At 40.0% G+C, this 25,869-nt stretch overlaps 1 long non-coding RNA gene across 1 annotated transcript in view; it reads right to left on the bottom strand.

Moving 5' to 3' along the window:
* The window catches only part of LOC135966427 (uncharacterized), a 75,670-nt gene extending 58,365 nt beyond the window's left edge, over positions 1-17,305 (bottom strand). The window contains exon 1 of the long non-coding RNA XR_010579748.1: positions 17,215-17,305. This is a non-coding gene — a long non-coding RNA (uncharacterized lncRNA). The remainder of the gene's footprint in view (positions 1-17,214) is intronic.
* Positions 17,306-25,869: the final 8,564 nt, after the last annotated feature.

Raw genomic sequence — 25,869 nt, 5'->3', positions numbered from 1 at the left:
ACCCATTACTGATTTAAAACTTTCAGCATATTAGGCATAGAGGGAATCTTCCTCTACTTCGTAAAGAACACCTATAAGAGCCTACAGTCAACATCATATTTAATAGTAAAAACTGGAAGCTTATGTTTATGTCTTCTGATCTATGAAAGGTAATGCCAAGAGAATGAGAAAACAAGCTGGAAACTGGGAGAAAATAGTTGCTAGAGGCACAGCTAACAAAAGACAGTTATCCAAAATACACAAAGAACTCTCAAAACTCAACAATAAGAAAATAAACAACCCAATTTTAAAACTGTCAAAAGACATAAACAGACATCTTACCAAAGAAGATATAAAGATAAGGATTAAGTGTACGAAAATATGCATATGTTGATAAGAAATTGCAATTTAAGGGAGGGCAAGGTGGGCAGATCACCTGAGGTCAGGAGTTCAAGACCAGCCTGGCCACCATGGTGAAATCCCGTCTCTACTAAAAATACAAAAAAAAAAAAAAATAGCTGAACGTGGTGGCACATGCCTGTAATCTCAGCTAGAGAGGCTGAGGCAGGAGAATCCCTTGAACTTGGGAGGCAGAGGTTGCAGTGAGCTGAGATTGTGCCACTGTACTCCAACCTAGGAAACAAAAGTGAAACTCCATCTAAAAGAAAAAAGAAATGGCAATTTAAAATAACAATGAAATGCTACTATACACCTATTAGAATTGACCACAATTCAAAACACTGACAACACCAAATGCTGATGAGGATATAGAGCAAACTCTCATTCACTGCTGGTGAGAATGCAAAATACTATAACCATTTTGGAAGAAAGTTTGGCAGATTCCTATAAAACTAAACACAATCTTTCCATTCAATCCAGCAATTGAAGTCCTTGATATTTACCCAAATAAACTGAAAAATCATGCTCACACAAAATCCTGCACATGAATGTTTACAGCATCCTTATTGATAAATTGCCAAAACTTGGAAGCAACCAAGATGTTCTTCAGTAGATGAATGGATAAACTGCAGTACATCCAGACAATGGAATATTATTCAGCGCTATTAAAAGAACTATAAAGCCATGGAAAGCCATGAAGGAAACTTAAATATATATTGTTAAGTGAAAGAAGCCAACCTGAAAAAAAGCTACATACTGTATAATCCGATTATCAGACATTCTGGAAATGACAAAACTATGAAGATAGTAAAAATATTGGTGTCTGCCCGGAGTTAGCATAGCGGGAGAGATGAATAGGCAGAGCACAGGCGATATTTAGATCAGTGAAATTATACTTCACAATATTACAGTGATGAACACATGTCATCATTCATTATCCAAATCCATAGACTGTGAAAAGCCATGAGTGGACCCTAATGTAAATTATGGACTCTAGGTAATAACAGTGTGTCAATATAAGGTTCATCAGTTGTAATAAATGTACTGCTGTGGTGAGGAAGGTTAGTAGGGGAGTTTGTGGGGAAGGGAAAAAGATTTAAGGGAACTCTTTGTTTCCATTCAATATTGCTGTGAAACTAAAACCACTCTAAAAATAGTTTATTAATGTGAAAATATGAACAATAATGAAAAAAACAATTAAAATCGACTGGGCAAGCATGCATCATCCACAAAGTCTGAAATACAGATCTGTTAATTCCACAACAAAAAAATGAGCATCAACCACATTGGAGGCACTATCCAAGGTACTGCTGGTACAAAGTAAATTACACCTATATCTTACCTACAAGGTGAGGATATAATTAAATAATTGTAATATATTGCAAGAAGTCCTATAATAAAGATATGTATGAAGTACTATGGGACACTGAAGTAGGAGTTTCAGCGTTTAATTTATCTATTGAGCTACAGATACTACTATCTCAAAAGATGAGGTACTACTATAACATACGAATGTGTTAATTTGTATAAAATTTACAGAAGCTTAACAGTAATATGAGAAGAAAGAAACTAAAGATAAATTAGTGCTTTAGAATTCTCCACCTAGCTTCTATACACCTTCTAGGGAATGAAGAGTTAGTTTAAAGACAATTCATTTGAATGCCTAGATATCTGCATTGTAGACTGTCCTACTATTTTTTTCCTTAATATAGCTCAGTGGCTCTCAATCTTTGGCAAAAATAAAAATTAGTATACAGGGCCACAGACATAAATTACGTATATTATATTTTGAGGCAAGCTACAGAATATTTTAAGGTTCTTTAGACCACACAAATTTGCTGATCTCACATGCTATTCCCTTAGCCAACTGCTAACTTCGTTTGGAGTGTATTCCCAGAGGAAGCAACAGTAGAGAAAAATATAATGAAATCAAATAAATATTTCAAATTTAAAATAAGCTCACTCTTAGATCTTTTAAGATAGGTGATTTCATGCTTAGTTTGGATTTGCATTTCCCTAACAATAAGTGAGGTTGAGTATCTTTTCATATATGTATTGACTATTTGTATATCTTCTTTAAAGAAATGTCTATCAAGTCCTTTGCCTGTTTTTCAATTGGGTTACTTGGTTTTTGTTGTTGAGCTATAGAAGTTCTTTATTTATATTAGACCCTTATCAGATATATGATTTGCAAATATTCCCCCCATTCCATTGGTTGTTATCATTGTTTTCATAAGGCTCAGCTTCATATTATCTGTGTGATCACATTCATATTATCTGCATGATCCCTTTAGGCATTTGAATTTCTGACCCCTGCCTGACATTTTCCTAGTTGCAACATCTAACATGCCTCCCTGAAGTTAATACAAACCACACTGATTAGATTTTGGAAATTTTTCAAATTCGTTAATGTTTGAAGATAATTTCTTTTGTTGTACATTTGTACATGTGGCTGAACTCATCCATTACATTTTGAATCTATCTAATTTCATTTCTCCTTACCTTTAACCCACGGAGTACCTTGCTGTAATCCTCATGCATATGTAATTTTAGCTTCACTGATCCTATTACACCAGTTCATTTTATTTTGTTTTCATTTTTAACCACATGCCTTCATTTTGATCTTTCCATCAGTTCTGCACTCTGGGCTGGTCTCAGCTGGGTGGTTCTTCTGCTCATCTTCAGGTTACTCAGGCAGCTGCTGTCATCTTCAGGCACAACTGGGGCTGTATAATCCAAAGTCACTCATGGTTTGGAAAGCCAGGACACAGTGGTCCTGCCTGGGCCTCTCTCTGTAACTGGTTTATTCGGCAGGGCAGCTACACTCCTTACACAGCAGCTGAGAGCTCCAGGTGAGTAAAAGCAGAAATTTCTAGGCACTTTGAGGCCTGGACCTTTTCCTTTTCCTTTCACTCCTTCCTTACTCACTAGAAAGCTGAAAGTAGGGTATGTTTATAGAATGTACACTTGTGATTTTACTCCCTCTAGAGTAGCTGGACTTGAGAAAATACTATTTTACTTTTGACACATTTAATAATGACCTCTTCAGATTCCATGATCAGTCAGCCTCTTTAGAGTCTTATGGATTGTTTCAGATGCTCAGTTCCTTTACCAGAAGCTGAACGTCTTCCTCAATAGACTTTCTCACGATCCATGTTGTAGGCTGTTACTGATTATCTCTCTTCGTTCTTTGTTCTTCCTCTCTGGGCTCAACCTCTCACTGCTGTTCTCTCTTGCTTACATATTTTTAATATTCCATGAGGCAGCCCCCAGCTGTTATGCCTTCAGATACCATTATTTTTGTTAATGCTCTGGTTATAAAATTACATTGGTTTGAAGTGGTCTGCCCTAATTCTATATTCTCACAACCCTGTTATGTTTAGTATAAATTTTCCAAAATAGGAAGTTTTCCAGGAACCTAAATTTCATGTTCTACCAAAAGGTGCTGCAATTACAAATTATTCCCTTGAAAGAATGAATGAGTACTATGTTTTGTTAATGCAGACTGTTGTTTCTCTAACCCCAAGGATATTGGAGAAAGGGAAGGAGTAGGGAGTTAGTCAGTTAGCTATGCTGTGGTTTGAATGACTTCAATCTCTTCCTAAACTTTCCATTTGCTCTTACTTGTCCTTTTTTCCTACTTCTAGAAAATTTCAAGTTCATTCCCACCTGAGAGCCTTGCAGATATTCTTTGTCTTGCCATTCAAGTCTCAGACCAAATGTCACCCACTCCAGGTCAATCTTTCCTGACCATCTTACCTAAGACTGTACTCTCCGAGACTTCTGTCCTGTCACACATCTCTCTTTCATTTCTTTACTGGCACTTAACATTTCATAATTTTTATTTACACCTTGTCAGCTCCATAAAAACCTAGACTACACTTGTGTTGTTAACTAGAGAAACAAAACCAGAGATCAGGGTGCTTATAGTTAGAAGAAGGGACACAGGGAAAAGAGCCCACCACCCATAGTTCACAGCCTAGCCTGTGTCTCCTGCCTTTTATTTAACACTGCTTTCCCTAACAGCTTCTCATCACAGTCCTAACAATGATGGAAAATCTAGAAGAAACAAGCAGTCTCCTAGCTTGATCTCAGGCCACACCATACCCCTGGCTAGATCACAGATACATTCCAATGTCTATAAAAAGACCTTGCTTCTAGGAGCCACAACAAAAACATTTCTACAAAGTATGACAATAAAAGAAAAAATACTAATTTAAAAATAAACAGATTTTTTACCTGGTCACCTAAAACAACAATTACAGTTGAATCACTCAACTTTTGTTCTCTTTGGTGCTTTTGTTCTCACTATTTAATTGGTTCTCAAAACATACAAAAGAACAAACCTTCCAGAGTTTCAAGTTCTATTTGTTTTCTCTGTCGTCTTACAGCACATTCTTCAGCTGTATTCCCTGTTGGCTTTGATTTTTTTTTATATACATACTTTAAGTTCTGGCATACATGTGCAGAACATGAAGGTTTGTTACATAGGTAGACACGGGACAAGTTGGTTTGCTGCAGCCATCAACCCATCAGCTACATTAGGTATTTCTCCTAATGTTACCCCTCCCTCCTTCCCCCTCCCCCACACCACAACAGGCCTTGGTGTGTGACGTTCCCCTTCTTGTGTCCAAGTGTTTGCATTGTTCAGTTGCCACCAATGAGTGAGAACATGCAGTGTTTGGTTTTCTGTTCTTACGATAGTTTGCTGAGAATGATGGTTTCCAGCTGCATCCATGTCCCTACAAAGGACACAAACTCATCCTTTTTGATGGCTGCATAGTATTCCATGGTGTATATGTGCAAGATTTCTTTAATCCAGTCTGACATTGATGTACATTTGGGTTGGTTCCAAGTCTTTGCTATTGTGAATAGTGCCGCAATAAAGATACATGTGCATGTGTCTTTATAGCAACATGATTTATAATCCTTTGGGTATATACCCAGTAATAGGATGGCTGGGTCAAATGGTATTTCTAGTTCTAGATCCTTGAGGAATCCCCACACTGTCTTCCACAATGGTTGAACTAGTTTATAGTCCCACCAACAGTGTAAAAGTGTTCCTATTTCTCCACATCCTCTCCAGCACCTGTTGTTTCCTGACTTTTTAATGATCGCCATTCTAACTGGTGTGAGATGGTATCTCATTGTGGTTTTGATTTCCGTTTCTCTGATGGTGAGTGATGATGAGAATTTTTTCATGTGTCTGTTGCCTGCAAATGTCTTCTTTTGAGAAGTGTCTGTTCATATCCTTTGCCCACTTTTTGATGGGGTTGTTTTTTTCTTGTAAATTTGTTTGAGTTCTTTGTAGGTTCTGGATATTAGCCCTTTGTCAGATGAGGAGATTGCAAAATTTTTCTCCCATTCTGTACATTGCCTGTTCACTCTGATGGTAGTTTCTTTTGCTGAGCAGAAGCTCTTCAGTTTAATTAGATCCCATTTGTCAATTTTGGCTTTTGTTGCCATTGCTTTTGGTGTTTTAGACATGACGTCCTTGCCCGTGCCTTTGTCCTGAATGGTATTGCCTAGGTTTTCTTCTAGGGTTTTTATGGTTTTAGGTCGAACATTTAAATCTCTAATCCATCTTGAATTAATTTTTGTATAAGATGTAAGGAAGGGATCCAGTTTCAGCTTTCTACTTATGGCTAGCCAGTTTTCCCAGTACCATTTATTAAATAGGGAATCCTTTCCCCATTTCTTGTTTTTGTCAGGTTTGTCAAAGAACAGATAGTTGTAGATGTGTGGTATTACTTCTGAGGGCTCTGTTCTGTTCCATTGGTCTATATCTCTGTTTTGGTTACTGTAGCCTTGTAGTATAGTTTGAAGTTAGGTAGCATGATGCCTCCAGCTTTGTTCCTTTGACTTAGGATTGTCTTGGCAATGCGGGCTCTTTTTTGGTTCTATATAAACTTTAAAGCAGTTTTTTCCAATTCCGTGAAAAAAGTCATTGATAGCTTAATGGGGATGGCACTGAATCTATAAATTACCTTGGGCAGTATGGCCATTTTCACGATATTGATTCTTCCTATCCATGAGCATGGAATTTTCTTCGATTTGTTTGTGTCCTCCTTTATTTCATTGAGCAGTGGATTGTAGTTCTCCTTGAAGAGGTCCTTCACATCCCTTGTAAGTTGGATTCCTAGGTATTTTATTGTATTTGAAGCAATTGTGAATAGGAGTTCACTCATGATTTGGCTGTCTGTTTGTCTGTTATTAGTGTATAAGAATGCATGTGATTTCTGCACATTGATTTTGTATCCTGAGAGTTTGCTGAAGTTGCTTATCAGCTTAAGGAGATTTTGGGCTGAGACAATGGGGTTTTCTAAATACACAATCATGTCAGCTGCAAACAGGGACAATTTGACTTCTTCTTTTCCTAATTGAATACCCTTTATTTCTTTCTCCTGCCTGATTGCCCTGGCCAGAACTTCCAACACTATGTTGAATAGGAGTGGTGAGAGAGGGCATCCCTGTCTTGTGCCAGTTTTCAAAGGGAAATGCTTCCAATTTTTGCCCATTCATCATGATATTGGTTGTGGGTTTGTCATAAATAGCTTTTATTATTTTGAGATATGATCCATCAATACCAAATTTATTGAGAGTTTTTAGCATGAAGGGCTGTTGAATTTTGTCAAAGGCCTTTTCTGCATCTATTAAGGTAATCATGAGGTTTTTGTCTTTGGTTCTGTTTATATGCTGGATTATGTCTATTGATTTGCATATATTGAACCAGCCTTGAATCCCAGGGATGAGACCCACTTGATCATGGTGGATAAGCTTTTTGATGTGCTGCTGGATTCAGTTTGCCAGTATTTTATTGAGGATTTTTGCATTGATGTTCATCAGGGATATTGGTCTAAAAATTCTTTTTTGTTGTGTCTCTGCCAGGCTTTGGTATCAGGATGATGTTGGCCTCATAAAATGAGTTAGGGAGGATTCCCTCTTTTTCTATTGATTGGAATAGTTTCAGAAGGAATGGTACCAGCTCCTGTTTGTACCTCTGGTAGAATTCGGCTGTGAAGACATCTGGTCCTGGACTTTTTTTGGTTGGTAGGCTATTAATTATTGCCTCAATTTCAGAGCCTGTTATTGGCCTATTCAGGGATTCAACTTCTTCCTGGTTTAGTCTTGGGAGAGTGTATGTGTCCAGGAATTTATCCATTTCTTCTAGGTTTTCTGGTTCATTTGCGTAGAGGTGTTTATAGTATTCTCTGATGGTAGTTTATATTTCTGTGGGGTCGGTGGTGATATCCCCTCTATCATTTTTTATTGTATCTATTTGATTCTTCTCTCTTTTCTTCTTTATTAGTCTTGCTAGTGGTCTCACTTTTGTTGATCTTTTCAAAAAAACGAGCTCCTGGATTCACTGATTTTTTGACGGGTTTTTTGTGTATTTATCTCCTTCAGTTCTACTCTGATCTTAGTTATTTGTTGCCTTCTGCTAGCTTTTGAATGTGTTTGCTCTTGCTTCTCTAGTTCTTTAAATTGTGATGTTAGAGTGTTGATTTTAGATCTTTTTGCTTTCTCTTGTGGGCATTTAGTGTTGTAAATTTCCCTCTACACACTGCTTTAAATGTGTCCCAGAGATTCTTGTATGTTGTATCTTTGTTCTCATTAGTTTCAAAGAACATCTTTATTTCTGCCTTCATTTCGTTATGTATCCAGTAGTCATTCAGGAGCAGGTGGTTCAGTTTCCATGCAGCTGAGCAGGTTTGATTGAGTTTCTTAATCCTGAGTTCTAGTTTGATTGCCCTGTGGTCTGAGAGACAGTTTGTTATAATTTCTGTTCTTTCACATTTGCTGAGGAGTGCTTTACTTCCAACCATGTGGTCAATTTTGGAATAAGTGCAATATGGTGCTGAGAAGAATGTATATTCTGTTGATTTGGGGTGGAGAGTTCTGTAGATGTCTGCTAGGCTCGTTTGGTGCAGAGCTGAGTTCAATTCCTGGATATCCTTGTTAACTTTCTATCTCATTGATCTGTCTAGTGTTGACAGTGGGGTGTTAAAGTCTCCCATTATTATTGTGTGGGACTCTAGGTCTCTTTGTAAGTCTCTCAGGACTTGCTTTATGAATCTGGGTGCTCCTGTATTGGGTTAATATATATTTAGGATAGTTAGCTCTTCTTGTTGAATTGGTCCCTTTACCATTATGTAATGGTGTTCTTTGTCCCTTTTGATCTTTGATGGTTTAAAGTCTGTTTTATCAGAGACTAGGATTGCAACCCCTGTCTTTTTTGTTTTCCATTTGCTTGGTAGATCTTCCTCCATCCCTTTATTTTGAGCCTATGTGTGTCTCTGCATGTGAGATGGGTCTCTGAATACAGCAAACTGATGGGTCTTGATTCTTTATCCAAATTGCCAGTCTGTGTCTTTTAATTGGAGCATTTAGCCCATTTACATTTAAGGTTAATATTGTTATGTGTAAACTTGATCCTGTCATTATTACGTTAGCTGGTTATTTTGCTCGTTAGTTGATGCAGTTTCTTCCTAGCATCAATGGTCTTTACATTTTGGCATGTTTTTGCAGTGGCTGGTACCGGTTGTTCCTTTCCATGTTTAGTGCTTCCTTCAGGAGCTCTTGTAGGGCAGGCCTGGTGTTGACAAAATCTCTCAGCATTTGCTTGTCTGTAAAGGATTTTATTTCTCCTTCACTTATGAAACTTACTTTGGCTGGATATGAAATTCTGGGTTGAAAATTATTTTCTTTAAGAATGTTGAATATTGGCCCCCACTCTCTTCTGGCTTGTAGAGTTTCTGCCAAGAGATCTGCTGTTAGTCTGATGGGCTTCCCTTTGTGGGTAACCCGACCTTTCTCTCTGACTGCCCTTAATATTTTTTCCTTCATTTCAACTTTGGTGAATCACAATTATGTGTCTTGGAGTTGCTCTTCTCGAGGAGTATCTTTGTGGTATTCTCTGTATTTCCTGAATTTGAATGTTGGCCTGCCTTGCTAGGTTGGGAAAGTTTTCCTGGATAATACCCTGCAGAGTGTTTTCCAACTTGGTTCCATTCTCCCCATCACTTTCAGTTACACCAATCAGATGTAGATTTGGTCTTTTCACATAGTCTCATATTTCTTGGAGGTTTTGTTCGTTTCTTTTTATTCTTCTTTCTCTAAACTTCTCTTCTCACTTCATTTCATTCATTTGATCTTCAATCACTGATACCCTTTCTTCCAGTTGATCAAATCGGTTACTGAAGCTTGCGCATTCATCACATAGTTCTCATGCCATGGTTTTCAGCTCCATCAGGTCATTTAAGGACTTCTCTACTTTGGTTATTCTAGTTAGTCATTCATCTAACGTTTTTTCAAGGTTTTTAGCTTCTTCGCGATGGGTTCGAACTTCCTCCTTTTGCTCGGAGAAGTTTTATCATCTGAAGCCTTCTTCTCTCAATTCGTCAAAGTCATTCTCCATCCAGCTTTGTTCTGTCGCTGGTGAGGAGCTGCGTTCCTTTGGAGGGGGATAAGCACTCTGATTTTTAGAGTTTTCAGCTTTTCTGCTCTGTTTTATCCCCATCTTTGTGGTTTTATCTACCTTTGGTCTTTGATGATGGTGATGTACAGATGGGGTTTTGGTGTGGATGTCCTTTCTGTTTGTTAGTTTTCCTTCTAACAGTCAGGACCCTCAGCTGCAGGTCTGTTGGAGTCTGCTGGAGGTCCACTCCAGACCCTGTTTGCCTGGGTATTAGCAGCGGAGGCTGCCAAAGAGGGAATATTGCTGAACAGCAAATGTTGCTGCCTGATCGTTCCTCTGGAAGCTTCATCTCAGAGGGGTACCCGGCCATGTGAGGTGTCACTCTGCCCCTACTGGGCATTGCCTCCCAGTTAGGCTATTCAGGGGTCGGGGACCCACTTGAGGAGGCAGTCTATCTGTTCTCAGATCTCAAACTCCGTGCTAGGAGAACCACTACTGTCTTCAAAGCTGTCAGACAGGGACATTTAAATCTGCAGAGCTTTCTGCTGTCTTTTGTTTGGCTATGCCCTGTCCCCAGAGGTGAAGTCTATAGAGGCAAGCAGGCCTCTTTGAGCTGCAGTGGGCTCCACCCAGTTCGAGCTTCCAGGCTGCTTTGTTTACCCACTCAAGCCTAGGCAATGGCAGGCACCCCTCCCCCAGCCTCGCTGCTGCCTTCCAGTTAGATCTCAGACTGCTGTGCTAGCAATGAGGAAGGCCCCGTGGGCATGGGACCCTCCAAGCCAGGCATGGGATATAATCTCCTGGTGTGCCGTTTGCTAAGACCCTCGGTAAAGCACAGCATTAGGGTGAGAGTGACCCAATTTTCCAGGTGCTGTGTGTCACGACTTCCCTTGGCTAGGAAAGGGAATTCCCTTACCCCTTGTGCTTCCCAGGTGAGGCAATGCCTTGCCCTGCTTCGGCTCTCACTCGGTGGGCTGCACTCACAGTATTGCACCCACTGTCTGACATGCCCCAGTGAGATGAACCTGGTACCTCAGTTGGAAATGCCGAAATCACCCGTCTTCTGTGTTGCTCACGCTGGGAGCTGGAGGCTGGAGCTGTTCCTATTTGGCCACCTTGGAACCGCCCCTGTACCACATTTTCTTTATCCAGTCTATCATTGATGGGCATTTGGGTTGGTCCCAAGTCTTTGCTATTGTGAACAGTGCTGCAATAAACGTATGTATGCATGTGTCTTTATAGTAGAAGGAATTATAATCCTTTGGATATATACCCAGTAATGGAATTGCTGGGTCAAATGATATTTCTGGTTCCAGATCCTTGAGAAATCGCCACACTGGTTGAACTTCCACAGTGGTTGAACTAACTTACACTCCCACCAACACTGTAAAAGCATTCCTATTTCTCCACAGCCTCGTCAGTATCTGTTGTTTCCTGACTTTGTAATGATTGCCATTCTAACTGGCATGAGATGGTATCTCATTGTAGTTCTGATTTGCGTTTCTTTAATGACCAGTGACAATGAGCTTTTATTCATGTTTGTTGGCCACATAAATGCCTTCTTTTGAGAAGTGTCTGTTCATATCCTTTGCCCACTTTTTGAAGGGGTTGTTTTTTTCTTGTAAATTTGTTTTAAGTTCTTTGTAGATTCTGGATATTAGCCCTTTGTCAGATGGATACATTGCAAAAATTTTCTCCCATCCTGTAGGTTGCCTTTTCACTCTGATGGTAGTTTCTTTTGCTGTGCAGAAGTTCTTCAGTTTAATTAGATCCCATTTGTCAATTTTGGCTTTTGTTGCCATTGCTTTTGGTGTTTTAGTCATAAGTCTTTCCCCATGCTTATGGCCTGAATGGTATTACATAGGTTTTCTTGTAGGGTTTTTATGATTTTAGGTCTTATGTTTAAGTCTTTAATCCATCTTCAGTTAATTTTTGTATAAGGTGTAAGGAAGGGGTCCAGTTTCAGTTTTCTGCATATGGCCACCCAGTGTTCCCCATGCCATTTATTAAATAGGGATTCCTTTCTCCATTGCTTGTTTTTGTCAGGTTTGTCAAAGATCAGATGGCTGTAGATGTGTGGTGTTATTTCTGAGGCCTCTGTTCTGTTCCATTGGTCTATATATCTGTTTTGGTACAAGTACCATGCTGTTTTGGTTTGTAGCATTGTAGTACAGTTTGAAGTCAGGTAGCATGATGCCTCCAGCTTTGTTCTTTTTGCTTAGCATTGTCTCGGCTATATGGGCTCTTTTTTGGTTCCATATGAAATTTAAAGTAGTTTTTTCTAATTCTGTGAAGAAAGTCCATGGTAGCTTCATGGGGATAGCATTGAATCTATAAATTACTTTGGGCAGTATGGCCATTTTCACGATATTGATTCTTCCTATCCATGAACATGGAATGTTTTCTATTTATGTCCTCTCTTACTACCTTGATCAGGGGTTTGTAGTTCTCCTTGAAGAGGTCCTTTAGATCCCTTGTAAGTAGTATTCCTAGGTATTTTATTCTCTTTGTAGCAATTGTGAATGGGAGTTCACTCATGATCTGGATCTCTGTTTCTCTATTATTGGTGTACAGAAATGCTTGTGATTTTTGCATGCTGATTTTGTGTCCTGAAGTGGCTTATCAGCTTAAGGAGATTTGGGACTGGGATGATGTGGTTTTCTAAATACACAATCCTATCATCTGCAAACAGAGAAAATGTGGCTTCCTCCCTTCCTATCTGAATACCCTTTATTTCTTCTCTTGCTTGATTGCTCTGGTCAGAACTTCCAATACAATGTTGAATAGGAGTGGTAAAAGAGGGCATCCTTGTGTTGTGCTGCTTTTCAAAGGGAATGCTTCCTTTGCCCATTCAGTATGATTTTGGCTGTGGGTCTGTCATAAAGAAGTCTTATTATTTTGAGATATGTTCCATCAGTACCTAGTTTATTGAGAGTTTTTAGCAGGAACGGGTGTAGAATTTCATCAAGGACCTTTTCTGCATCTATTGAGATAATCATGTGGTTTTTGTCATTGGCTCTGTTTATGTGAAGGATTACATTTATTGATTTGCATATGTTGAACCAGCCTTGCATGCCAGGGATGAAGCCAACTTGATCATGATAGATAAGCTTTTTGATGTGTTGCTGGATTTGGTTTGCCAGCATTTTGTTGAGGATTTTAGCATCGATGTTCATCAGAGATATTGGCCTGAAATTTTCTTTTTTTGTTGTGTCTCTGCCAGGTTTTGGTATCAGGATGATGCTGGCCTCATAAAATGAACTAGGGAGGAGTCCCTCGTTTTCTATTGTTTGGAATAGTTTAAGAAGGAATGGTACCAACTTCTCCTTCTACCTCTGGTAGAATTTGGCTGTGATTCCATCTAGATCTGGGCTTTTTTTGGTTAGTAGACTATTAATTACTGCCTCAATTTCAGAGCTTGTTATTGGCCTATTCAGGAATTTGACTTCTTCCTGCTTTAGTCTTAGGAGGGTGTATGTGTCCAGGAATTTATTCATTTCTTCTAGATTTTCTAGTTTATTTGCATAGAGGTGTTTAGAGTATTCTCCGATGGTAGTTTGTATTTCTGTGGGGTCGGTGCTGACATCTCCTTTATCATTTTTTATTGTGTCTATTTGATTCTTCTCTCTTTTCTTCTTTATTAGTCTGGCTAGTAGTCTATCCATTTTGTTAATCTTTTCAAAAAACCAGCTCCTAGATTCATTGATTTTTTGAAGGGTTTGTTTTTTTTTTAATCTTTATCTCCTTCAGTTCTGCTCTGATCTTAGTTTTTTCTTGTCTTCTGCTAGCTTTTGAATTTGTTTGCTCTTGCTTCTCTAGTTCTTTTAATTGTGATGTTAGAGTGTTGATTTTAGATCTTTCCTGCTTTCTTCTGTGGGCATTTAGTGCTATAAATTTCCCTTTAAACAATGCTCTAGCTGTGTCCCAGAAATTCTGGTATGCTGTGCCTTTGTTCTCATGGGTTTCAAAGATCATCTTTATTTCTGCCTTCATTTTGTTATTTACCCAGTAGTCATTCAGGAGCAGGTTGTTCAGTTTCCATGTAGTTGTGCAGTTTTGAGTGAGTTTCTTAATCCTGAGTTCTAATTTGATAGCACTGTGGTCTGAGACACTGTTTGCTATGATTTCTGTTCTTCTGCATTTGCTGAGGAGTGTTTCACTTCCAATTATATGGTCAATTGCACAGTAAGTGTGATGTGGTGCTGAGAAGAATGTTTATTCTGTTGATTTGGGGTGGAGAGTTCTGTAGATGTCTATTAGGTCCGCTTGGTTCAGAGCTGTGTTCAAGTCCTGAATATCCTTGTTAATTTTCTGTCTCATTGATCTAATATTGACAGTGGGGTGTTAAAGTCTCCCACTATTATTGTGTGGCAGTCTAAGTCTCTTTGTAGGTCTCTAAGAAGATGCTTTATGAATTGGTGCTCCTGTATTGGGTGCATATATATTTAGGATAGTTAGTTCTTCTTGCTGCATTGATCCCTTTACCATTATGTAATGGCCTTCTTTGTCTCTTTTGATCTTTCTTCGTTTAAAGTCTGTTTTATCAGAGATTAGAATTGCAACTCCTGCTTTTTTTTTTTTTTTTTTCTTTTTTTGCTTTCCATTTGCTTGGTAAATATTCCTCCATCCCTTTATTTTGAGCCTATGTGTGTCTCTGCATGTGAGATGGGTCTCCTGAATACAGCACACTGATGGGTCTTGATTCTTTATACAGTTTGTCAGTCTGTGCCTTTTAATTGGAGCATTTAGCCCATTTATGGTTAATATTGTTACGTGTGAATTTGATCCTGTCATTATGATGCTAGCTGGTTATTTTGCCCATTCATTGATGCAGTTTCTTCATAGTGTCAATGGTCTTTACAATTTGGTATGTTTTTGCTGTTATTGTTATTGGTTTTTCCTTTCCATATTCAGTGCTTCCTTCAGGAGCTCTTGTAAGGCAGGCCTGATGGTGACAAAATCTCTCAGCACTAGGTTGTCTACAAAGGATTTTAATTCTCCTTCACTTATGAAGCTTAGTTTGGCTGGATACGAAATTCTGGGTTGAAAATTATTTTCTTTAAGAATGTTGAATATTGGCCCCCATTCTCTTCTGGTTTGAAGGGTTTCTGCAGAGAGATTTGCTGTTAGTCTGATGGGTTTCCTTTTGTGGGTAACCTGACCCTCCTCTCTGGCTGCCCTTAATATTTTTTCTTTCATTTCAACCTTGGTGAATCTCACAATTATGTGTCTTGGGGTTGCTCTTCTCAAGGAATATTTGTGGTGTCCTCTGCTTTTCCTGAATTTGACTGTTGGCCTGTCTTGCTAGATTGGGGAAATTCTCCTGGATAATATCCTGAAGAGTGTTCTCCAACTTGGTTCCATTCTCCCCATCACTTTCAGATACACCAATCAAATGTAGGCTTGGTCTTTTCACATAGTATCATATTTTTTGGATGCTTTGTTCATTTCTTTTAATTATTTTTTCTCTAACCTGTCTTCACGCTTTATTTCATTAAGTTGATCTTCAATCTCTGATATCCTTTCTTCTGTTTAATTGATTCAGCTATTGATAATTATATATGCTTCACAAAGTTCTCATACTGTGTTTTTCAACTCCATCAGGTCACTTATATTCTTCTCTAAACTGGTTATCTAGTTAGCAATTCCTCTAGCCTTTTCTGAAGGTTCTTAGCTTCCTTGCACTGGGTTAGAACATGCTTCTTTAACTCAGAGGAATTTGTTATTACCCTGCTTCTGAAGCCTACTTCTGTCAACTCATCAAATTCATTCTCTGTCCAGTTCTGTTTCCCCGCTGGTGAGGAGTTGTGATCCTTTGCAGGAGAAAAGGCGTTCCGGTTTTTAGAATTTTTACCCTTTTTTGTGCTAGTTTTTTCTCATCATCATGGATTTATCTACCTTTGGTCTTCGATGTTGGTGACCTTTGGATGGGGTTTTGTGTGGATGTCCTTTTTGTTGATGTTTTTTCTTTCTGTTTGTTAGTTTTTCTTCTAACGGTCAGCCCCGGGAGGCCGAGACGGGCGGATCACGAGGTCAGGAGATCGAGACCATCCTGGCTAACACGGTGAAACCCCGTCTCTACTAAAAAATACAAAAACACTAGCCGGGCGAGGTGGCGGGCCCCTGTAGTCCCAGCTACTCCGGAGGCTGAGGCAGGAGAATGTCGTGAACCCGGGAGGCAGAGCTTGCAGTGAGCCGAGATCGTGCCACTGCACTCCAGCCTGGGAGACAGAGCGAGACTCCATCTCAAAAAAAAAAAAAAAAAAAACCGTCAGCCCCTCTGCTGTAGGTCTGCTGGAGTTTGCTGGAGGTCCACTCCAGACCCTGTTTGCCTAGATACTACCAGCAGAGGCTGCAGAACAGCAAAGATTTCTGCTTGTTTCTTCCTCTGGAAGCTTCGTCCCAGGGGGCACCCACTAAATGCCAGCTGGAGTTCTCCTATATGAGATGCCCGTTGACCCCTGCTGGGAACTGTCTCCCAGTCAGGAGGCACGGGGGTCAGGAACCCACTTGAGGAGGCAGTCTGTCCCTTAGCAGAGCTCAAGTGCTGTGCTGGGAGATCCACTGCTCTCTTCAGAGCCAGGAGGCAGGAACATTTAAGTCTGCTGAAGGTGTGCCCGCAGCCACCCTTTCCCCCAGATGCTCTGTCCCAGGGAGATGGGAGTTTTATCTATAAGCCCTTGACTGGGGCTGCTGCGTTTCATTCAGAGATGCCCTGCCCAGAGAGGAGGAATCTAGAGATGCAGTCTGGCTACAGTGGCTTTGCAGAGCTGCAGTGGGCTCTGCCCAGTTTGAACTTCCCCGACGGCTCTGTTTACACTGTGAGGGGAAAAACCACCTACTCAAGCCTCAGTAATGGCAGACACCCCTACCCCTACCAAGCTCAAGCATCCCAGGTCGACTTCAGACTGCTGTGTTGGCAGCGAGAATTTCAAGCCAGTGGATCTTAGCTTGCTCAGCTTCGTGGGGGTGCGATCCACTGAGCTAGACCACCTGGCTCCCCAACTTCAGCCCCCTTTCCAGAGGAGTAAACAATTCTGCCTTGCTGGTGTTCCAGGTGCCACTGGGGTATGAAAAAACCTCCTGCAGCTAGCTTGGTATCTGCCCAAATGACTGCCCAGCTTTGTGCTTGAAACCCAGGGCCCTGGTGATGTAGGCACCTGAGGGAATCTCCTGGTCTGCAGGTTGCAAAGACCATGAGAAAAGCATAGTATCTGGGCTGGAATGCACCATTCCTTATGGCACAGTCCTTCACTGCTTCCTTTGGCTAGGGGAGGGAGTTCACCAACCGCTTGCACTTCCTGGATGAGGCAACACCCCACCCTGCTTTGGCTCACCCTCCGTGGGCAGCACCCACTGTCTAACAGTCCCAGTGAGATGAGCTGGGTACCCCAATTGGAAATGCAGAAATAACCCACCTTCTGTGTTGATCTTGCTGGGAGCTGCAGACCGGAGCCTGTTCCTACTCAGCCATCTTTCTCCACTCCAGCTCTGATGTTTTTAAAAAATCTATATGGTATAAAAACAAGTAGAGTTGAGTAAATGGATGCCTTAGTGACTCAAACAATATAGTATGTCTTAGTGGAAACAGTGGCTACAGTATAGGTAACAGGTCACAGATTGAAGAATCTTAATATCCATGATCAGAGGTGTTTCATGTCCACAGAGCCTTATGTCTTTTGTTGGCATAAAGTAAGTGAAAGTAAAATAAGTGAAAGTCACTAGGAATATTCCTTTAAATATTCCATGTAATTCATATTTTTCCTAATTGAAGAACCCATTCTTCAATTTCAAAGAATGATTCTCCAAAAACAGAATTATCTCTACATTAAAACTGTAAAATTGAAACTATAACTTTAGCTGGAAATTATATTTAAATTATTTTTCCATAACAAAATTACTATTTAAGATGTAAAAGCCCGGGTGTGGTGGCTTACGCCTGTAACCCCAGCACTTTGGGAGGCCAAGAAGGGTGGATCTCCTGAGCTCAGCAGTTCCAGACCAACCTGGAAAAGAAGGCAAAACCCTGTCTTTACCAAAATTAGACAAAATTAGCCAGTGTGTTGGTGACCACCTGTGTAGTCCTAGCTACTAGGGAGGCTAAGGTGGAAGGATTGCTTGAGCCTGGGAGGTGGAAGTTGCAGCGAGCCAAGATAATGCCACTGCACTCTAACCTGTGTGGCAGTGAAACCTCATCTAAATAAAATATAAAAGACATAAAAATTTTAATCAAACCTATAGGTATTTTGGTCTACAAGGAACAATCTGAGATGAATATATATATTTTTAATATTTTTGTTAAATATATTACTTAGGTTGGTGTCATGTTAACTGCAACCACAGTGCTAGGTATGGACATGCGTTATAGTTGGTTCTTTTTTTCATTCATCTAATATCACTTAACAATTGGTGATGATTATAATGCTCAATTTAATACAGATAGATACTTCCATCTAATTAATATACAAAAGTTCAGGTACATGGTACTTTGTTCAACTCAACAGGGGCTTATGCCCCACCGGCTCCCACTGCTGCATCACTGTCACATTCCAATGGGGCCATAAAGTCTGTATTACTCTGTACACTGCCTCCAAATTAGGAAGAGCCTTTGCTTCTCCGAATACTAATTTCAAATCTAAACAACAGCTTTAAAACAAAAATATTCGGAAACTCTGAGTCTAATGCAGCCGCAAATAAAAAAGAGGAGGAAATTGAATGTTCCCACTGCAATAACAAATGAATTCACTACAGATGAAGCTTTTCTATTAACTGGCACCATGGGGGCTAGGTGGCTTAGCTGTCAAGAAATGTCCCATGGGGTTTCTAGGCACAAATCAGTCCAACACTAATGAATCTCATCCTATTTACCTCACTTCTAAAACCATTATATAAATTGGCTCAATTCTGCATGGAGGACAAACACTGTTAGCAGGCTCAGGGATTAAAAAAAAAAAAAAAAAAAAAAAAAAAAAAAAAAGGAGAGGAAGTGCTGGTCATTTAAACACACTATCAGTTCCACATGGAGAAATTTTCACCAGATTAACTGCACAAATATAAACTAATAAATAGATATTATTAGTAGCCATATTCTATTAGTATTATTGTTTGATGGTGATGTTAGGCAACAGTTATTGAACTCCTAAGATGTATCAGGCTTTGTTCTGCTAAGTGCTGTGCATGTCATCTCATTTAATCCTAATATTCTAATGAGTCAGACACTAGTATAAACTCCACTTTAGATAAAAAGAAGCTGGAGCTTAGAGAAGTTACGTAACTTGTCAGTGATCATAGAACTAGTAAACAGAAGACCCTGAAGAGAGCCTCTGCTCCAACTCCAGAGTGTATCTTGTACACTGTTACAATTTCATAGCCCAAATAAACACTAAAATCCAGCAGAGGCTGGGCACCGTGGCTCAGCCTGTAATCCCAGCACTTTGGGAGGCCGACGTGAGTGGATCACCTGAGGTCAGGGGTTCAAGACCAGCCTGACCAACATGGTGAAACCCCATCTCTACTAAAATACAGAAATTAGCCAGGCATGGTGGCATGCCCCTGTAATCTCAGCTACTCAGGAGGCTGAGACAGGAGAATCACTTGAACTCAGGAGGTGGAGGTTGCAGTGAGCCGAGATTGCACCATTGCACTCCAGCGTGAGCAACAAGAGCAGAACTCCGTCTCAAAAAAAAAAAAAAAAAAAATCCAGTAGAGGTGGGGCCGGGCGCGGTGGCTCAAGCCTGTAATCCCAGCACTTTGGGAGGCTGAGACGGGCGGATCACGAGGTCAGGAGATCGAGACCATCCTGGTTAATACGGTGAAACCCCGTCTCTACTAAAAAGTACAAAAAACTAGCCGGGCGAGGTGGCGGGCGCCTGTAGTCCCAGCTACTTGGGAGGCTGAGGCAGGAGAATGGCGTGAACCCGGGAGGCGGAGCTTGCAGTGAGCTGAGATCTGGCCACTGCACTCCAGCCTGGGCGACAGAGCGAGACTCCGTCTCAAAAAAAAAAAAAAAAAAAATCCAGTAGAGGTGAAAAGTATTGGTGTCCTTCTAGTGATGCCAGCACATATGCCTTCTATTCTTCCATCAGTTAAATATCAGCAGGCATAATAAATGAAGAGATCTAAAGACATAACCTTACTTAAATTGTATGTTGTTCATGCTCTTGGAAACATAAGGGTGAGATGATCTCTGAAGTTATTTCCTATTCTCAAATTCTTCCTCATCATTCCTGTGTGTTTTGCTACAACCAACTTCAATTTCTTCAACCACATTGGAAACAGAGAGCCTTTCTCATGCAATCTTCATCGTCTATTGAAATAATGGACTGCTGTTGTGAAAATTAGGTCTTCCCCTAACATTTTCTAAAATTCCAGACATTTTAAATTTCTTGTGCTTTCTAAAGTACAGTCTTATCTCCTGCGTATTTCCAGAGTTCATGGGTCAAACTGTAAGGAAGGTGAAATCTGGCCACTAAAAAAGCCTATGAAAGGATGTCTAGCAAAGCCTAGAGTAGGACTAGATAAGGCCATGGGTCCCAAAAGATCAAATCAAGGGACATAAAAATGGTCAAGGTCAAAAGCCTATGACTACTGATTCATAGATGTAGCAAATTCAGAAAGATTATTTACAGAATGCTCTCAAAGCCTCTGTGGTTCCGTAAATCAAATTTATCTTTAATAACTACTCTAAATCCAATAAATATTTAGTTATTACAGTTGTTATCTCCTAACTGAAAAATCAATTACTTAGTGTAGTGAGAGTATGTCACTTAGTCTGATTTACCTGAAATATACAGGGCCCACAAAGTCATGGTCAAGGAGGCAAGCTCTCATTATTGCCTGCTTTCTCCTTCTCTGCAAGTAAAAAAATGTTTTTAAGAAATCAGAGAGATGACTTTTTTTTTTTTGAGATGGAGTCTCGCTCTGTTGCCCAGGCTAGAGTATAGTTGCACAATTTCCGCTCACTGCAACCTGTGCCTCCCAGGTTCAAGCGATTCTCCTGCCTTAGCCTCCCAAGTAGCTGGGACCACAAGTGTGTGCCACCATGCCCGGTTAATTTTTTGTATTTTTAGTAGAGATGGGGTTTCACCGTGTTAGCCAGGATGGTCTTGATCAACTGACCTCGTAATCTGCCTGCCTCAGCCTCTCAAAGTGCTGGGATTACAGGCATGAGCCACTGCACCGCCCAAGATGGTCTATTTTATAAATCAAAGTACAACTTAATATTATTATGTACAAATCTGAAATATACACCTCAATAAATTTTTACTTATGTTTAATACTCTTATAGCTACCATCCATTACAATCACACTGGAGTCTAGGACATCTCCAGCACCACAGAAGTTTCCCCCTGCCTCCCCTCCAGGTCAACCCCCATCAAGAATAACCACTATTCTAACTTTTATCCTAATGGATCAATTTTGCATTTCTTGAACTTTAAAAAATGGAACTATACAGATACAGTATGTATTCTTTAATATCTAACTTCTTTTACTTAACATTGTTTTTAAGATTCATCTGTGTTGTTGCTTGGATCAATACTTTATTCTTTTTTATTGTTATACGGGTATTCCATTCTGTATAAGGACACTTCAGTTGTTTCTAGTTTAGGGCTACTCTGAGTAATCCAATATGAAATTCCAAACCATTTATGTTAGGTAATGCCCAGCAGTGAAATTGCTGGACCACAGTGTTGGTTTATATTTGCCTGTAATAGATACTGCCAAACAGTTTTTCACATTGTTCCAATTTGACTCTCACCAGCAATGTATGAGGGTTCCAATTGTGTCATATATTTGACTGGCATCTTAATTTTTAAATTAGCTGAAGGCAAAAACCATTCTCAAATGTACCTGTTAGCTGGATTCGTGGTTCATGCCTGTAATCCCAACACTTTAGGAGGCCAAAGCAGGAGGATCACTTGAGCCCAGAAGTTCAAAACCAGACTGGACAAGAAAGTGAGACCCCTGTCTCTACAAAAAGTAAAAAAATTAGCCATATATGGTGTCATATGCCTGTGGTTCCAGACACTTGGGAGGCTGAGGTGGGAAGATCACTTGAGCCCAGGAGGTCTAGGCTGCAGTGAGCTATGACAGTGCCACCGCACTCCAGCCTGGGTGACGGAGGGAGACCTGTCTCAAAAAAAAAAAAAAATTACCTGTGACCTCCAAATTTCTAGTCATTCCCTAATTACTATATTTCCCAGAACTAAAGCAATATGAAATGTTTGTTCGGATAGTTAATTTGAACATCGACAAAAGGCAAATATTCTTTTTTTCTGCAGATCAAATATAAACACTTTCTGATAATGGCAACTGTTCAATGAGGAAAAAATAAGGTTTCTGTTGGATGTGTATGCAAGTTTTACACTTGTTCTCTAAATAAAAGTCTGTATTTGAGCAGGCTGGCTGCCAATGGCTTTCAGCAGGAATTAAGCAATTAGATGATTCTATTTTTTTTCCTTTGAAACAAATTTGCCTTCAGCCAACACAGTGGGGAATGAGAGCTCCTTCCGCAAAGCACAGTCCCTGTTCTTCCCCCATTTGTCTTCATTAGCTGTCACAAAGGTGAATATAAGAAAGTTCCACTTGCAGCAATCTATTCTTGAACCAATTTGATTATGAGGCTTGTGCACAAAAGGCCCATTTGTCAAAAAGTATGGAAAGTACGTAGTTGGGAGACAGAAGATTTTGAGGAAGTGACAGTTAAAAAATAAAATGTTCCCTGAAATTAACATAGAAATGTCCATGCCTTCTCATATTAATTTAAAAGTAAACACACTGCATTTCTCTAAAATTCCTACAAAATAAATTGCTTTTTCCTGATATATGATATATATGAAGATTAAATAGGTGAATACAATTTTAAAAAATAAAAATAAAAGCTATGTATATTCACACAATTCAGCTTCAAGTACCTATTATTCTTCATGAGAAGTTTCTTTATGACCTTACTTCCTTGAGGTCCAAGCGTGGCTCACATCTGAACATTCTTTCATATGCAACATTTTTTTCACATTAAAATTGTGTGCAAGACCATTCTCCTAGATGATCACGCAAGGTGGTTCCCCAGATGTTTGATGTCTCTTCTTTGTCTACTGTTACTTCTGAAGAAATGCTCTGCTTCTGTAACTACAAACACAGCCTCCCTAAGAGTTTCCTCTGTCCATCTTCTCTCATAGTGAGTTTCAGCCCCTGAACTTCACGAAAGCATCTACTATAAAATGCAGTCACAGAAATTGCTTTCCTTTATCCCAACCTTTTTTCTTCTGAAAGATTGTGTACCAAAATGCCATAGTGGGCTTATCTTGGGATCCTCATGCTAGAATCCCTAATTTTTCATCTTTCAACTCCAGGGTGTTCTCAAGGGCCACACTGTTCTCTAATCCAGAGTTCAGGTTCCATCTTTACCTGCTTCTAATTTCCTCCTTTCTACATGCTCCTTTCTGTCTTCACTTAAATATGCTAATGCAAATGCCTTTTTTTAAAAACAAAACAAATTCTCTAACTTTATCCCCCTCTTCCACCTCTATTCTATCTCACCATTCAACAGCCCAATATCTTGAAAGGATTGCCAGGATTGTAGTTTTGCACATCCTAATCAGCCTTCCATCTCCTCAGATCTTGTTTGTGTCCCCACCACACTATGAAAGGGGTAGTGTTTACCAATAACATTCTGGTTGTTAAATCAATTAACAATTTTTAAACCTTACCCTGCTTCACTCTCAGTGGAACCACTGACCACTGCCTCCTTCATGAAGTACTTGGTCTACTTGGCTTCATGGTACCACCGTAGTCTGGTTTTTCTTCTGGTAGCACATTCTCTTCTCCTTTACAACCTCCTGGTCCTCCGTCCGCACCTTAGAAGCTGGTGTTTCCTGGGTGCCCTCCATCATCTGCTCCACTCACACCACACCTCCTCCCCTTCTCTAACATGCTCATCCACTCACATGAATTCAACTAGCGACTAGAACACTCCACTTTCTATAGAGTGGTGAGAGTAGATGCCACATCTGAATGGATTGAGGGGTGACGGAGATGTGGGAATATAGAATCTTGTCTATCTTTTCAAGAGCACTCTTATGCAGGTAACATTCAAATCTTTCCCCTGAATTCCAGACCCACAAATTCAAATTCCTACATCTCCACTCAAACTCCTTATCTTCCCTTTCCTTCTCAACACCTGCTTCCAAATTTCAGTGAGCCGCACCATTATCCACTCAGTAAATAAGCCAGAATTTGGATGACCTCTTTGTCTTCTCCCTCACTTTCATCCCAGCCAGTCACTCACAAACTAAATTGTGTGAATCTAAAAACAACAATTATTTATTGAGTGCTCACTGCATACCAAGCACTGTGCAAAGAGCTCATACATGCATTACCTAATTTAATCCTAACAACCTTGTAGGTAAGGATTATTATTATTTCTGTTTTACAGATGAGGAAACTAAGGTTTTGAGAGGTTAAGTAATTGTCAGGTTGTTCAGCTAGAAAATACAAAACCAGGATTTAGAGAGCCAGAATGTTTAACTATTTTACCGAGCAGTGGTACAGTCTCCTAAACATTTTTCAAAATTACACAGCCTTTTCCCTTAATCCATCATCATTGTCATCGTCATCATCATTATCCTCATCATTCTCTTTCTCTCATTTTCTCCACCTTGCCTGGATTCTTAAAACAGACTCTTAATATATCTCCTTAAATTTATTGTCTCCGTTTTCCACACAAAAGGGTTACTCCCAAAACACAAAGCTGATCAAATAACTCCTGTTTTAAGATTTTGCAATGGTTTCTTATTGTCTGCAGGGGAAACGTTCAAACTCCTTCCCATGGTTTACAAGACCTTCTGTGATTTGGGCCCCTTCAGCATGTCACTTGCCACTCTTCTTAGCCCATACACCAGCTGAATCAACTTGTCTCGTGGGCCATGTGCACTCTCCCCACAAGACCATCACACCCAGTTTCCCCTGTAGAAAACACTGCCACACCCACTCCAGCCTCCTGACTAGATCCTACACGTTCTTCAGATTGCCACCCCCTGTGTCCAGCAGACAGGTCAGACTCCTCGGCTATGTGTCCCCACTGCATCCTGTCCTCTCCATGACTCTCTATTTTAATTGCTTTTTTTATACTGTCTGCTTTGCTGCAACATTTTAAACTCCTTGAAGACAAAGGTAATGTCGTCCATTTTCCATCACATTTTAGTGCCTACCACAATGCCTGACAGAGTATCTATCCAATAAATATGTATTGGATGAATACAAAATTCATTAATGTTTATGACAATTGCTATTATTCTTGTTTTTTTCCTCCAAAAGCTGGTAACCTTTCCCAAAAGTCACTTGTTTCCCTCCAAGAGCAACTCCTAATGTTTAAATTTTCCAAATATCCATGCCCTACACAAGACACTGCAAGAGGTAAAGAGATACAAAGATAGAATCCCTGAAAGGAGCTTCTAGTTCAGTAAACAATGAGATAAAGTCCAAATTAACTGAAGAAAAGAGGAAAATATGATGAAATCCACCAGGGTTATGGGAAAGTGTCATTTGACATGAAACTGAAAATAATTGGAGTGTCAATAAATGGAGATGGAGAATGTGATGCTGAAAGTAAACACAGTCCAAGAAAGACAGTGGAGCCATTAAATGAATACTGTGAACACTTGGATGGCAAGACGTGTGAGCACCATCAGTGGTTTAGCTCGTCTACAGCTTGGGCAATGGAATAGGTAAACCAGAAATATATTTTGGAGTCCTATCAGGGAGGCCCTTGATACTGAGGGAAGAACTGTACTCATATTCAGTAGTCAGTGGAGAGCCAACGCATAGTCTGAGTGAGAGTGACATGATTGCACTGAGTTTAGGAAGATCCTCCCTCCCGTATGCGTGTGCAGAAAGGATTAAGACACTAGAGGTAGGCAAGTTTCCAGACTTTGCCAAATCAAGTTCAAAAGCCAGTGCTGTGAAGCACCATTGTTTGATTTAGCATTGAAAAAGAAAAATAAATGCCCAAGACAGAGAATGTATTAGGAGACGGAAAGTAGGCAATGTGTTCTCTGCCCTTGAGGAGCTTCCCT

The sequence above is a fragment of the Macaca fascicularis genome, chromosome 12, assembly GCF_037993035.2.
Source record: "Macaca fascicularis isolate 582-1 chromosome 12, T2T-MFA8v1.1".
Lineage (NCBI taxonomy): Eukaryota > Metazoa > Chordata > Mammalia > Primates > Cercopithecidae > Macaca > Macaca fascicularis.
The sequence above is the reverse complement of the archived record's forward strand: the minus strand, read 5'-3'. Positions and strand labels throughout refer to the sequence as shown.